Genomic DNA, 18,267 nt, shown 5'->3' with positions numbered 1-18,267 from the left:
AGATATTAAATTCTTAATTCAGAAGTCTAATGAACTGTTATTTTTTATTATAGGTAATTTATTTTATTTTATTATTTTACATTCATATACTTGTCAACATAATCCCAATCACTATTACTTGTAACATGTAAATTTACTATATATTATAATATTATTTATTTCTATATACTATATAAATATTCGCATAGACTGTAGAATACAAGATTTAAATAATTTATAATATAAAAAGTATAATCTTATTTTATTATCTCGTATTAACCTTCCTTGTTGGCCGCAAACATAGCAATTCATGTTTTGTTTTTTGACCTCTCGTCAAGTAATATTTTAGTTGTAATCGAATAACTATGATCGTTTTTAGGCATTATTGGCAATAAACACGTTTAACAATTATATTACCCTTATTACCTAATATAGTAGTACCTATATATATTAAATATATTTTAATACTGAAATTTACTTATGTAGGGTGCGTACATGTAATTTATATGATATTAATGCTACACTCATACTATATGGGAGTATAAAAAACTATAACTGTTAGTCACTTCTAATAGTAAAAATAATATCGTATAATTGATGGACTTTTTTAACGATTACGAATTTTTATTCAGACCAACAATAATTATTACGATTTAAAACAAATCTTTAAATAAAAAGAAAACCGTTCGCCCACTCTATAGTATAATATTATGTACCTACAATTGGAATCGAGTCCAAATATTACGGTGTCACAGTTGAGGTCGTTCATGAACTGAATTTTCGCTGGTAAACCTACATAATGCTCATTTTATTAAAACTGAATTCACAGCGATATTAAATATATAATAATACACTGCTGCAGCGCTGGAATAAACATATTTTACACGAATCGAGCGTTTGCTATCCAATTTTCTCAGCTATACTTGAAAAAATAAAAACTTTCTTCTTCCCCGCGGTTTTTAGTTTTTACGACCCTTGGCTTTTTCCTCTTCCTCCACTTTCTCTCTCACTCATTCTTTCTCTCTCTCTCTCTCTCTCTCTCTCTCTCTCTCTCTCTCACGGTTTTTTTTTTTAATTTATCAACTAACTATATACGTGCTGGGCCCAGAACAGCAGTTAAATTACAGTTTTTACGACCGCCTCGCCGGCTTGTCAAGCTCTCCGGGACGTATATATAAATATATATATGCGTGCGTGTACATTATTACATGCGTCCAATATATGTATGTGTGTGTGTATACAGCACACGTAGCACCCCGTCCTCCCACTGCACGACATGGGATCACCGCCTCCCGGCTATGCATTAGCTTTATTTTTTAAATTACACATCGAAGAGAAAAAAATGTTCACACACTATATCAATGCGGCAAACTAAAAAGATAAGAACCGATCACAAAATATGCGAGTACAAAATATATAAAATATGAATTATAATAATGTATTTAATAATATTGTACATGTTATAGGTACAGTTTATTCACTCGTGCATTAAAAACGTGTTCGGTTAAAAGAAAAAAAAGGGAAACACCGCTCAAAAAAAGATATATCTTATTGTAAATTGTAGGTACATTTATTCCTATCTCTTGTTGTATTATGAGGATTATACGAGAAACGGTGTTGCAACAATATAGAATAATTTACATGTCTCTGGGTACTTAATATTATATGGGTGTGATGTGATTTGTCGTCTGACGTAATTGAAACACAACCGAAAACGTTTTTGTTTTATTTCGATAACTAGGTCATTTGATTATTATTATTATTATTATTACTATTATAACTATTCCGATGTTGGAAAATAATATTCCCTTTTAGGCGTTTGTATATTAAGCCATTATGCACTGAACGTATATATGTATATATAATATAATGTACCGCCTCGAAATGGCGGCGTTTTAAAATGACTCATTCAAAGATACTTTACGACGAATATACCGTTACTAAATATTACAATATTTATCGAAAACAATTATATACGATTACGGCATTATTCATAAGCGAAATTCATTATTTTAAACTGTTCGATAAATCATAAACATAATTAATTTTGTGGTATACTCGGGGATTGTAAATTTTCTACTGCGTGATCCTCAGACAAAATAATAATATGATTGTAATAATAACATCATACTGAAGCAATCATAAATGTTTTCCACACCGCGTGATCTCAAGGATTTTCATCACAAACTTAGTTCTACAAACTGCAATATTACAATTTATTTATTCAACGTTTGATCAGCGAGTGTAGCTATATTATACAGACTTGAATTTTTATCATATAAAACCGAATAACTATAATATAGTATAATATAGGTATAAACATCGTGTTCCGGTTTATACCTTTATAATATATTGTTACCAATGAGAGCAATAACGTAAATGCAAGTATTTACCATTAATATATCTACGCCTATCCGTGTCCAAACCTATGAATGTGTAATCGGTACCATACTTAGATAGATCACGCACGCGTTTGGCCAAGAAATACGGTACGGGACGAGTTGTAAATCACATTATACATTAAAGTGATGCTGCGCATTGGTCTTATTTCGGCAATAATTCATCATGACATGACGCATATTCTTATCTCGGAATGCAGACCGACCAGCCAAACCAGTATAATCTGAACCTTTTTTTGAACACGATTGTTTCTAAAAATCTACAAGTAATGCAACTGCATGGATGGCACGTAATATAGGTATATATTAACATTGTTTTCATTGTGGTATATAATATACGCCGTGTGTATTCGGAACGTCAAATTACGAGTTAACGTACGTACTTATACTTATATAATTTCCAAGTATGATAATAAGTCCGCAATAGTACCGATATACATATAAACTATATATACAAAATAAAACATTATTTTGTTATAATAAAAATGGCCCATTCACTTGAAAAATAATATTCATAATATTTATCATTTCAGATATTCCACTCTTTAACATATTTCTTTTCATAATTATAATAATTTGTTAAAAACTTTACTCTTACTAAAGCATAATATTGTCATTATCCAACAAATGATCCGACTTGTATTTCGTTTCAGATATGTTACTAAGAATAATTCAATTTAACGTTAAGTAAAGCCTAAATCATCATTATTATAATAGGTACCTACAATTGCATTAATCATTAAAATATATTGATTTTATAACTAACTCAAACATTGTAATGTCATATATACTTATTGTACAATTGAGTTCACGAGCGTTTTATTTCAATGAAAAAAATCATTATTATTATAACTTGTAACTTATAAGGTATAATATAGACTACGTATATATGTATATACTATATATAATACCGCCGAATAGTATCGAATAATATATTGTAGGTACCCATACGCGCGATGGCGTCGGTCATGGACGTAATTCGTTTATAATATATTATTACACACACGAATGTCGTTTTAAAACCCAATGAATGTCGGGTCACGTTAACCCGACGGTCGGCGCATTTACTCGTAGACGGAAAAAAATACCATTGAACAGGTTTAACGGGTACCCGGCTGGACGTTTTCTTTCCCGATACACAATTCGATATTAATATCGGCCGGATTCCGTGTACGACTCGTTTGTGGATAGACCACATGCGTAAATTATATATTATAATGCAGTACACTACACATTTATACGAATATAAGTAGTATAGCTTGCTGCTACAGGAACGGTTTTGGTAGTGTTTTCGTTCCTAGTACATTTTAACAAGGCTACTACATAAAAAATAAAATAAAACATAATATAAACGATATCGAGGGGGTGTAATTGACCTGAAATACTCATTAAGAAAACAATGATTTTTGCTGACTTATATGAAAAGTATTGATTTGGTGATTAATATTTAAATTAAATGTTAAGAAGATAGGGTTGTTAGGCAAGGCTTAGATAAAAATAAATGAGAATTATAATTATGTGCAAGTATTTGTAAAAAAAAAATTTAAATATTATTCGTTGATAGCTCGTTGAGAATTTGAAACGATTCGTTACTACGCAACAACTAAACAATCATTTCCGATCTAAAAATATAAGGTACAAATATGTATTACAGTGATATTTTTAAATAGATATTTAACATTTTTTAGAAGTCTTAATTAGTCGAAAGCTTTTAATTTCTTTTTTTTTTTTTTTAAGACCACTATATATTTAAAGTTTCTATTAGGAAATTGTTCCATTGGGTAAATTATAAATTATAATATACGCGTCTAAAATAATTAACATTGAAGTAGGTACAAAATTTTTTAGTAAGATGCAATATTTGCTCTTATTTTTAACACATGGTATTATTCGGTTGTTCGTTTCACAACAATGTACACTAAACAAAAATCCATGTTTGAAAAGGTTCAAATGTTATGATACGTAAAAATCACCGCAGTCCACATTAAAGTACCGTTAAAAATATTTAGTCAAAATTCAAACGAAATTTGTTTTGCAATATCAAGTGTCAGTCGAATCGTGTGTTACACTGGTTATGTTAAATCACAATGCAAATTATTTACTTGCCTATAAGTTGTACATTTAATTACTAGCTGTCTTAGTCAAACGTTAATATTATTACAGAATTTAAGATTTGTACAATTTTAATATTTTTAAGCCGTGAATACATTTTCATTCTAATAATATTTAATTATTATCATATTCAATAACTATGTACCTATATTTTCATATATTATACTCACGATTGTGTTAAATCGTTATTCGTGACAAACTCACTTATTTCGCTCATGCGAAACGAATAACTCGAACATATTATATATATATATATATATTTATTTGTGTACATTTATGTTGAGCCATTAATAGAAATGTGCACCAAAATTTATACAAACAGGATTTATCTAATTAATTATCACACATATTCGCTTATTTTAAATGCGCAAAAATAATTCATGCGATTGCTACTGTGTGTATAAATTTACGTACACCATTACTATATGCACAGAATATCTATAAACAACCAAAATAATGTCTTATATAGTTATTTATATTATGCTTGTAGTAGAATAATGTATTTATTTATACAATTAATAAATGAGCACTGAACAAAATAAACTATAATGGGTATACCTTGGTGGGATTAGAAATAATAATTCTCCCTCGCATACGTAGAGATCAGTGTGCGATAAACTATATGTATATGTATATATAAGTAAATATTTTATTATAATAGTCTTACAATTCAAAGATGTTTATAATATAATTAAATCGTATACAGAGTTATTAAATTTAATTAAGTCTCGATTCGATGGTTGTCAACGATGAATACGTCCGCTTGATTACGCAGGACTGTATATTACTATATTGGTTTTATCGGCGACGTATTAAGTATAATTTAAATACGCTCAATTAAAACCAAAACTATCTATTACTGAACATCGTTAACTTTGATAATTATTATTAAATATTATGTGCAATAATAACACCAGAAGAATCATTAAAAAAAAAATTAAACACCAGTTAAGTTTTTAAAAAGTTTTCTTACGTGTATGATTGTTGAACGCAAAGAATATTCTATATTTTATATTTTCATCAATTCTCGTGGTTTTAAATAATTTTCACAATTTTACGTGTTTTAAAGTGTATCATTATGCGTGATAAAAGAATATTGGACTATTATGATTAGTGGATATATCATAAATAAAAAAATAATAAATAAGCGCATTTTAATGTATTTTTAAAGTTCATTTATATATTATTCTTATTTTTTAAATTAAATTCAATCAACTCCTATGTAACAAATAGATATATTATACAATATTCTATCGCTGACCAGTCACTATAACCGGTGACCAATAAAAATACAAATAATTAATTGAATTGTAAATGATTTTTTTTCAAATCGTCAAATCGTACAAATATTAAAATTTACATTTAATGAGCGAAGACTATTGTAAATATGTATATATATTATACATATCATACCACTAAAGTGTGGAAAATGTTCTAAACTAAACCAATTCGGCGATACAAATACCCGATCACGAAGATGTTAATTTGACGGAAGCCAAAGTTCTACCGTTTAAAAAGTCGGTAGGCATAACGTGTAATGTGTCACATACAATCAACTATTTTACACACAATCCATATCTGCTGTGTACAGATAATTAATTATCTATAGCTATCATTAATAAATTAACGGAGCAATGATAATTGTGTACGTTTATCGCTATTGTCCAAATTAATTTAATTATTCTGTACACGAATTAATATAATTGGTCATTTAAAATAAAACAGTATAAGTATAATATATATTATTTACGTACATCATTAAAACGGTATGTGTACAATGTACAAACATTATAATATACTATGAAGTATGAGAGTTTTACAATTGTGATTTAAAAACTTTTTAAGAATCCGATATATTATAATATATATGTGCTTACTTATTGTTGTCGTGAAAAATAACCTAAAAACTGAACGTTTGCAAACCAACTATAGTAACACGATAGAATGCCTAATATATTTTTACTGTGATATAAGTAGAAAAGCAGACTTATACTATTTGTAGGGTATGGTCCTCCGCATTCATAATTTAATAATTAACAAAAGTATAAATTACTTTAAACACATGTTTAAATTAAAATAATTATTTTCAGTAAATTGTTCAAAGAACATAAGCAGTAGAACATTTTAAATTGATTTCTTTTAAAACATACGTGAACTTTAATATTCATAAATTGTATAAACCGTGAAATCAATGCTTTAAAAATAGCATACCGTTACAATGGTCGTTGTACATACTTATACCGTTTATTAAAATATGATATTATGAGAAAATATATCTGAATTCTGAATACAGATATTGTAATAAATAATGGTATCCATTATTGGTATAAATTATATTGCGAAATTGTAAACATAACGTAATATATTAGGGTCCCTACGAATGACGATTTGTCTATTCCCAACGTAACGATAACCATCGTACACTTTTATTGGTTTTTCGCAAAATACCTATGGCCCTATGTGTACGAGAATGTTCAATCGCAAAAGCTATATATAATGGCGTAAACTATAATATATTGACACGTCGTGTTGCATAAAACATATTATGAACAATGTGCGTATGTACGATTGTTTGTACAAAAACAAATTCCCAATTGATCGGTGTGAATTTATCGAGTGTTATTATACGTATATTATTATCGTGTGTGCGTTGCGTTGGTCTTGTGTCGTTTAACGGGAGCGACGCAATAATCAACAAATAACATAAAGCCGAGAAACGCCTATACTATATAGGTCGTACACATAATAGTATAATTTAACGGAAAATCACCATATACGAAGGACCCTAAACGACTTCGTTAAGTAAACGAATCGAAGAAAAAAAGTCCCTCATCATCTATGTATAGGTATGGCGCGTTCGGATCGTATTTCCTCGTCTGTCATAAACAACAATGTATTCATTCGAGATTACAGCCGGACGCCGCCGCGTAAATATGTATGTGTGTGTGTGTGTGTTTGATGAACGTCAAAATTTTATTGATAGTATATCATATTATATAATATATCTGAAAACAAAACTTATGCGCGATACGTTAAAAGCTACAGTGTGAAAAACATAGACGGCCATGGCCATCGTCATTGTCAAATTGTGTTAAACTTACGAATATTATATTACATCGTTGAATGATAAATCAAACATGATCGTGTTCGCATATACATAGAGACTAGAGAGCGTACGGATATGAACCGCGATGTAGATACGCGTAAAATACACTGCTGTAGCGGCGGCCACTGCAATAGAGCAAGGATATATCGCCGAATGTGTATACGGGATGATGGCTTTACTCCAACACTGCTAGCAACTAGATGGAAAACATATTTTTAATCTTTAACGGACATGATATTAGTACAGAACGTCGCAGTAGGTAAAAAATGCAACCTTGGTGTTTTCAACATAAATAATATACATTTTTTTTCTTTATACTTAAAACGATTTATTACATTGTATCGCACATATATAAATATATATAATATTATAATATTGTACCATTAAAATAAACTGGTGAATATATAATACCATTTTATTCATTTCTTAACGTGGCAATCTTAAATATGGATGACAATAAGAGCATAAATATATAAATAGAAACTAGTTTTATTGATTACGAATTTATTGTATTCAGATTAAGTTCAATGTGCATAACTGTATTAAAGTATATCGTATTTTCGTCTCACCACACATCGTAAATGTCACGAAAATTCAGCAAAAGTTTAAATAAGAAATTTGTATCTGACTAGTACAAAACTAAATGATTGAATTTCATATCGTTTGAGCTGTAAATTATGGAGTATTAAAAATATTTTCAATTTATGTCGTTTTATCAAAAATAACTAGAGATTTTATTCATACATTTTAAAAGTATTAGATATACATATATATGACATATGTGTGTGTTTTCAAACTACTAAATTTCGAAAATCGTTTTCTTACTTGATCGTTGTAAGTTATAGGTAACTTCAATTGACGAAATATATATAACGTTTTTGTTTTAAATTTTATGAAAATTTATACTATAATAGGTTTTTCGCGGCGTATCAATTCAACACAAATATTCTCTTCCTAAATAAATTATTCAACTCGCTTGTAAACATAAATATTAGTTAAATACCAGTTTCATATTGAAAACAAATAATTTAAAATATTTAAATAACACAGTTTTAATAATTAAGATCGGTATGAGAGTAAAATATAATAAGTCAAAGTTACTTATTTTTAAGAATAAATTAAAAACCGTCTCATTTCTGCATTGGCCGTAATGGTTTTTTCATGTATAGATAATTATTTAAGATAGAAAAAAACAAAAATCAAATATTTTGATAATAAAAAATACACGGAACATTCTTATGTCTATAGAATAAATAACCAAAAATGGCTAAATTAACTTATTTCGTTTTATCGCGTTTACCGAAAAGAACGATGACATGTTTTTATTCCTAATAATTAAAAACCAGAAGTAAAGTGTTTTAACCACGTAATATACGAGTATAATAGATATTATACACGAATCAGATCGTGGTACTCATAATAATATACAGTCTCGTGCGTGTGAGTAGCTACGTATATATTACTATAGTAGTACACCTATACAACACGTGTGTTCTATTGTAACTAATGTTATGGAAAACGAAATTAAAAAAATAAACAAATACCAAACCTAACGCGTAATGTAGCTCTCGAAGTAGATAACAATTACACGTACGTCATGTGGGATACATCTATATCATATTATTATATCCTATTAATGGCGGTGGTGGCGTCGGTGACGGTGTTTTGCGAGACGTTCTCAAAAGCGTTAAAACCAGTTATACTATTAGTAGAAGTATATTATTAATATATGATTGCACTCAAACGGACGGACAGGCGAACGACGTTTCGCGCACTAAGAGATTCGGACTAAAACTGATAGGTCCCTTACATCCGTCTTAACCCTTTGCTGGTTGCGTTCGATGACATTCATAGCATACGTATACAAATATAGATAGGTATATGTGTGCATATGTGGACCACCGAATTCGTGTGTGTACGGATGTCTGTTATATTGTACACAATACATACCCTTGAACGTAAACAAAAAGAATATTATCAAACGATCCAACGGATCTTTCTCGGCACAAGGTCGTAGCCGCGCTGGGGATTGCGTTTGAAATACTTTGTTTCCTTTATACGACAGTGGTTGTCGGCGAGTAATAATAACAGTAATATGTGTTTCAAGGACGTAGACCTTTGTCCAGAACGTATTATTCCGTAAACAAATTCAACATTACGACGCATACCGTGATGTCGCGTCCTACGTACACAATAATATAATGATACCTATATATATAATATTACAGAGCCTATATTATAATAACAAAACCCAACTTAACTCGAGCAACAACGATATACGGGACAGCGACGGTTTAAACTCGATCCTACGATATATATATTATATACGTATATAATATTGTGTAGTTACAATCTCGTAGAATGTTTCACATACGAACTATCGTTTATCAGATAAATATGTTTATGTGTTAAATCGGGCAGCTAAATTTTTGAATCAAAAACGATATACCTATACCAGTAAGAATTTTAATCTCTGCAAATTTTGTATTATGTGTGCACTATGAATAAACAAACTAAATGTAATGTGTATCATATGCACACTATATAGATCATAGGTGGCCAACTTGCGGCTCGCGAGTCACATGTGACTCTCATCATTATCAGATGCAGCTCGCGTCTTATTTACAAAATCAAAATTCACTTAATATTATTATGAATTTTAACTTTTTAGGTATTAGCTTATAAAAAATTATTAAATTATATAAAATGTGTCTATAAACATTTTGGCTCTTAGTTTCATTGCATTTATCTATGTGGCTCGTGAACCTATTCATGTTAGCCACCTCTAATATAGATTATAAACCATATAAGTTACAAGTTAAAACTATGTAAATGTTTAACGGTCAAGAAAAGAAAGATAAATATTACATACAAATATACAATGTTGATTAATATGTAGAATGGCAAATGAAACGTGAAGATTAATTTTTATTGCCGGATTTGAAACCGACTTCGTGTTTAGCGTTTACTACACACTATCATGTATTTATAATGAGTTCATATACTTACATGATATACATACGTACGTAGGTGTTCATAATGTGTCTGTATAATTATTATGGCGTATTAAAGACGATAAAATGCATATGGGTACGACCCGTGAAGTCCTGCATTGTTTTTCGTTTCGTATTGCCAGTGTATAGGCGAGTATTATTTCCAGCCGCGTACAACGACCGATTTAACGAGTTTTTTGTCGAAAGATGAAAATCCACTTATTTATAAGCGTACATGTACACGTGTATAATAATAAATATAATATATTATACTACTGTGTGAATTGTACTAAGCGTGAACGAAATAATTGCTGTAATAAACTCTTTGGTTTAGAATAAAAAAAAACAATAGTATGTATGTATACTGTAAATATAATATTGTATAAATGGTATACATTTCTAAAAGTATATCTTCATTAGCAATCTTTTACGGGAGTTAATGACCACTGTCGGTTGTAACTTATAATGATTTAATAAAATAAACATATTTTCGACGAGAGTTTAAGTTACTAAATATGATTTCAATTATCGACACTCATCCGTGTCGGTGTTTGTTTTTTTTTTTTGTTTTATATTTGAAAACCACCAAATCTTTGCACAAATTATTATTAATATTATTATTGAATGCGTAACGAGTCATGTTACAAACGAAACACGTGTGTTTACGATAATGAGCACGGTACAGCGGCATCACTCACAGGCGGTAGAATCTCAAATACACCGTACCTATAATTCAAACGTCTCAACGATAAAAAATGGCACATGGTATGAAATGTGAAAAAGTCATGATTTCGCCATATCTGCACATTATATTGATATCATTGTATCGTATCAGACAGTCTGTAATGTATAATTCGCAATCGAGAAATTCTTTCGATACGTATCACAGAGGGCTAGAACACTATCGATTTATGCTAAAAATTACTTTTCCGTCTTCGATTACTCATAATAATAGTGTTTTCGTAAATTAGTGTTTGTTAATATTCAATAATTTAGTATAATGAATTATTATGAAAGACTAACTTTTTAATAAAGTAATAACTACTAACAGTGGCGTTCACAAAAAACCGATGAAGAATATTCTATACATATATATATATATTATTTCTATCATTTATTTTATTTGTATTAAAATAACACATAAATTATATTTTTAAACATTTGTCAGCGCACCTACAAAAAATAAACAAATTATAAATTAAAAATATTAAGCATAAATAATAAAATAATAAATTTGTATACTTCTATAATATTTACTCCTTTTCATCATGTTTAATATATTATATTATAAGAAAAGACTTTGTACCATGCTCATTCTGCTTGTTACTTCTCTCAGATATTTCGTCTAAGATACTTATTAATAAAATACTAATATTTTTCAGTGTCTTATTGCTATCATTGAATCATTCAATCCAAATCGTAAAAAAACTAAAAATAGTTTTTATTTATACAAATTAAAAATATTATGGTATAGTCATATTATCTATTAATTATTATACTTAAATTGTATTCATAAACCTTATTTAGCTTAATATGGTTTAAATCTTTAAATTCCGTTTTTTAGATAATATGTGTATACTGATGTCGTAATTATTTTTGAATTATTCTGCATTTCTTTACGTTTATCATTTATATTGAACAATCAGTATTGTAACTTAATATATATTATGAATTATGATAAAACTATATATTTTACTCTAATACGTATATAAGTATATGTCAATATGCGTGTACCTAAATTTAAAAAAAAAATAAATCTATACAGCATTATTATTAGTCATTTTTTGTTAAGCTCTCATTTTAAATATTAAGTTAAAGGGATCCACAAAATTCATAACTTATTTATTCTTAATTTATAAATGATGAAAAACAAAAAGGTCATTTTTAGCAGATACCTTCGTTGGCCATACGGTGTATGAGCTATCCGTTGCTATAATGAAACTCATAGTCATTCCCACTCGTATTTCGTACATAGTAAATATAAAGTATATTGAAACATACATAACCTATTTTACCATCGTAGGATTATATCATAAATGGCATTATAGACGAAAAATCAAAAGGGAGTCGAGACCCTCAACCGCCTCTCCGGGTGGTAAACGAAAACGGACGTCATATATTTTATTTATTTCTATTGCAGCATTAATGTTTTCGACGCTTCGTTTCGCGTTGATCTAAATGATACAAACAGAAATGCATAACTTTTATTCATATTATATATATATATATATATATATATATAATATATTCAAATATTAATCAACATAGTATTAGATGAAAATCGATCTTCGTGACGAAAAATATATAGAGTTGCGTAAACTAATTTCGTTAAAAGCATATCATACCTAGTGGTATTGCTGTATTGGTACCTATTATGAATTTGATAGTGGCAGAAATCGAATAGTGTTTATTACTATTATATTTACCTCAAAAAACTAAGTAGGAGTATATATATATATGGGTGTGTGTGTGTGTGTGTGTGTGTGTGTGTGTCATTTTTTCGAAATAATTTTGTGATTTGTCCTATAAATATATGAGTATGATATAAATTAATAAACCTCGAACGGTAACTATCTACATGTAATACAGGTAAACACGATTTCACGTCTTGGCGTGGTTATATGCTCTTTTATAATAAATATACTACACCCATCCTACGCACTAATATGATGGTAGTTTTTTATTATTATTTTGATAAGGGCAGGAACGACAAACGACATACTATATATGTTATGTATAATAATATATAGGTAGTATTGTATATGTATTAAAAAGAATCGAAATTATGGAAAAAGAAAAAAACCTTTCAGGCACGGTTCGAAAAATATTCTCAACACTGTCAATTTTCTGATATTTACGATACGGTTCCGAACAGTCGCTTTTTATGGAATACAAATTGTTTGCTTATACGTTTTTTCGGTGAAGCGATCACTATACACATGCGCGCCTCATATAGCTCCTGAGCAATATGCACATTGATTATATATGATTGATAGACGTATTGTTATTTACAGGTAGGTACCTACAACACGGTGTCACGGTATATTTAATATAATAATATGATCGTATAACAGAGTATTATATAATATTATGGTAATAACGAACATGGTATTTATATGAACAGCGATTCAAATATCATATTTTTATGTTTTTCACAAAAAAAAAAAAAGAGGAAAATAGAAAAGCGCTCTACTTTACAATAAGAGAGTCGAGTGTATGTCGTTGTTGAACAAGAAAAATAATGAATGTCGTGTTAAATTTGAATTTAATGATCAATCATTGCATATGATGAAAATGATTTTTAAAAAATTAGACAATCTATTTTTTATAGATAATCAAACGGTTACCAAACAAATATTTTATTAGTATTAAAATTTTAACAAATGTTCGAATTTTTTTTTTTAGTTTTTCCTAATTGTTTTAAAAATTTCTGAGAATTGTGGATATGCCTCCCAAAAGTATTTAGTATAACTATATTCATTTTTCCACAGGAACCTCCATCGGAGTTGATGATCACAGCAACTTTTTTACTGAAAAAAGTGTCCTCGGATACAAAATTAAGAAAAAACATCATTATCAAACCAATTTGCAACTTATCACTATGACAAAATAAAAATAAAAGTGCTTATTTATTGAAACACTATATTTCAGAACTTAATAAAATATTGACTTCGACTCGCTCGTGTTTTTACTAATTACTTAATTAAGAGCGCATTTACATAATATAATTATTTTAGTTGCTATGTTTATGCAAACTCAATGCAGATATCAATCTCATAATATACATTTAGATGAATTCCGTTTTTACTGATAAGGCAGCCGATCAAACGAACTACTGTAGCGCAACGTTTACTTATTATGAGTACATAATGCTTTATAGGCCGTAATTCAATAATAATTGTATAATGCGTCGTAAAAATTATACGGATTTTGTGGATCAAAGATTTGTCATGTATACATAAACATTTTATTCATATTATTGTATTAAATATCTGTCGCATATTACGCACGTTTCACGGTCTCCTCAAATTATATTACTCGAGACCTGTACCGACATTTTGTTCTACAGCTATAAAATTATTTACAATCCGGTGGCAGCGACTATTAATAAAAGCCGCTCGATCAGCACTTGCTGGTCATTCGCGTACTTCGCGTTACATCACATATTATATACAGCACAGCGCATTTATTATATAATATATATATTATTGTAATATTGTTATATATAATATTATGATCGTACCGCTGTGGAAACGCGCGTGGTGCAGTAAAAACGAAAACGTTTGACAGTCGATCTATATAGCACCCATATAATAATGTATGTATTATTATTATTATACATATTACATATATATAATATGGTACCAAACAGCGAACGTATATGAGTTTTGCCGCCTCTCGGCGTGCAGAGTACAAAAAACATCGCGTCAGGTCCCTCGCCGAAACGATTTAGTCACGAAACCCACGTAGGTACTGTGTATATAATATACACTGCAGTGTATATGACCGTCTCTCTTTTCCCCCAGAGGACCCATGCACACAAACACACACACACACACATGCCACGTGATAATATTAAAAGGTCTGTGCGCTTTTTAATGTCTGTGTAGAAGAAAACTCGGCGAGACCCTGCTGCTGAACGCGAATCCAAGTGTGAAATGAGTGCGGGGCGAAGAGTACCTATATATATATAGTTGTTGTGCGTATAGTCGTTGATAGCGAGAGGGCTTAGTGCGAACGGCCATTTTGGCGAAACGGCAGAGACCGCGATGATCGAACTGCGGAGGGGAGGGCGTACGGGTTTTGCGCACAAATACGTTTATATAATAAATTATAACGTGCACATATATATATCTCGAGGTGCAGTCCGGGTGCGGTGGCGGGCGAACGGTCCGGCGCGGTAGCGGTGTAAAGATCAATAGTTTCGGCTCCACCTACACGATCCGAGATTCGCGCGCTGCGTCAATGCAACCGACGGTGCAAAATTTTTGACTTCCAGTACCCCAACCCTATATATACTTCACTATATTCTAGTAGCTGAGCATAAAATAAAACAAAGAACGTAACAAACTCTCTATGCATTTTATACATATTTCCGAACGAAATCAAAACTCTCAAAGTTTCCAAAGCGATAAAGACAATTTTTTTTCAATTTTACTTCGGGCCATTTTCTACTTATAAAAGTACTGTTAACGAAAAAAAAAGGTCAGAATATTCGTGAACAATATTCTTACAATATCCTTATAATTTATAAATCGATAACCACGGTTTTCGGTTTCAGTATTGTCATGTTTAAGTGTTTAATTAAACGAACGGTGGCAACTAAACAAAATTACTTTTGCTGTGGAAAATAAATATTATTTTGTATGTAGGTAGTTGATGTCTTTGTTATAATTTGTCGAGCATTCAATTATATGAAATCGTTAATCATAGTCTCGACGGTGGTCGATTCAGAAACGTATATGCGTTTGAAGTAGAACACAATTCTATAGCATAGTTTCTCCATTTCTTATATATACAAAAGTAACCCTGAAATGCAGACGCACGTGTGCAATAGTACCAAACGTCCTGCAAGCAATATAATATTCAGAGTTAAAATAAGGATGGATTTAGAAACGACGCCAAATACAAAAATTGTTCTAAACGTTAAACAAAATCGAACCGTCATACAACTAATATAATTAGATTGTATTGTGTTGAACGCCTACAATATTAGTTGTACAGCAGTGTTACAACAGAGTTGCATACTTCGTGTAACACAATTCATAAAGGTGTATAACCTAAACGTCAAGTCATATAGCCGACGGTATTATCGTAAATCATTTTTTTAAACTTAGAAATATCAGATTTCTCAAGATTTATTTTATCAACGAGTACATTTAAAACAGAGTAATCTCGTACTTAATTATATACAAGCATGAGGTCGAAGAAAATAAAAAGAAATACAGTTAAACCGATTAAACGATAAAAATAATTAAAATGTTAAGTGATTTATTTTATTTGATATATCATACTATAATTATATTATTTGAAATAATTATAATTTATCTATTTATATATAAAATACAAATAACAAATAATCATTAACCAAATTTTCAAATGTTCTTTAATCCATTATATTTTGTGATTATAAATTTGAGATAAAACATAAATAAATATATTATCTAAATAAAATTAATATGGACTGTTTTATACGAAGAAAAGATACTTAAACTGATTATTCACAATACCCGATTAATTAATAGGTCAAAAATAATTTTTAAATATTTATTAAATGATTCAATTTAAATAAAAATAATAGTATATTTTTATTTTTATTTAATTAAATTTATACTTGAAATTATTATGATTACTAAAAAGTAAAATTGTAATCGATTTACATAGATACAATACAAATATACTGAACTACAGTAATTTGTACAGCAATATAAACGAGTTTTACATTTTAAAGCTTCATATCTGCAGTCTACTTAGGTAGTTCTGTGTAAGTGTTTTGGAAAAAAACAAATTTCCAATGTTTTCAGACAAGCAATTTTAAGTCAATTTTTTTAAGACAAAATAAAAATATAATTATAGTCAATAAATCAATAAAATTATCACAAAATCAATTATTCAGATCGAAGTTGTAAAACTAACTCAAATCAATAAGCGCACATACATAACTAGTCGCATATTATGTCACACGGTGTGATGCAGCTCATAACACTATATATGAATTGAATTAAAAACAGATTTTTGTTCAGTATTTTTTAACAGAGAATAATATAAGACCCATTTCGAAGACTGAAATACTAAATTACTTTGGTCACGCATCGAATACCGAGCCGGCTCCCATTGTGAGAATTCACCCTCATAATGGCCGAATTACCAGCCCCGCACTATTCGATGACCTTCGACTATACATACGTGTTATAATATATTATTACCAAGAACACACCTACGCGCCTACGGCACTGGATGGTCGTCCTCGATGCTGCACGTTATAACCAAGCCCAAAAATCGTTTACGTTTTTTGTCATATATTATTTTGTCACTGAAACACACACACACGCTGAAAAAAAATACTAGTAATAAATCTGAGTGGTTTATAAGTTATATTGAAATCGCTAGTTTTTTTAGTTTTTTTCTATAATATACGTATACAATGTTGTACATATGTAGTTTTCCTACTTTTAAAAAACCATAATAGAGTAATAATATTCTCGTTACAAATCCGTTTCGTACGATAGGCGAGTTTGAAATCTTTATCTTTTTTTTTTTACTGACATCAAATGACAGAATAAACAGCTAATTATCTAGCAATTGACACGTCATTAAAACGATTTCATAGTATCAATGAATGGGATTTAACAGTAATGTATTATATTAGCGGCTTTTTTTTTTTAGACTTGTTATATTATTAATTATTATCATGACGTATAATATTGGCTATATTTTAACTAGGTTGTAAGCACATCTCACAACGCTTCTGAAACATGTCGAAATTTGAACACACAAAATATTAAATCATTGCGGTATATTATACGATATCGTTATAAATCCCACGGGCCGATTACGACGCCCGTCGAAATTACTATTGAAGCCACGTCATAAACGTCGCCCCTCGTCTTCACGCGTGTTGTTATCAATTATTTATATATCTATATGGACGTAATACTATTGTATTGGTATCTAATAC

Source organism: Melanaphis sacchari, unplaced genomic scaffold (genome assembly GCF_002803265.2).
Source record: "Melanaphis sacchari strain LSU unplaced genomic scaffold, SCAv2.0 Contig0_pilon_pilon, whole genome shotgun sequence".
Lineage (NCBI taxonomy): Eukaryota > Metazoa > Arthropoda > Insecta > Hemiptera > Aphididae > Melanaphis > Melanaphis sacchari.
The sequence above is the reverse complement of the archived record's forward strand: the minus strand, read 5'-3'. Positions refer to the sequence as shown.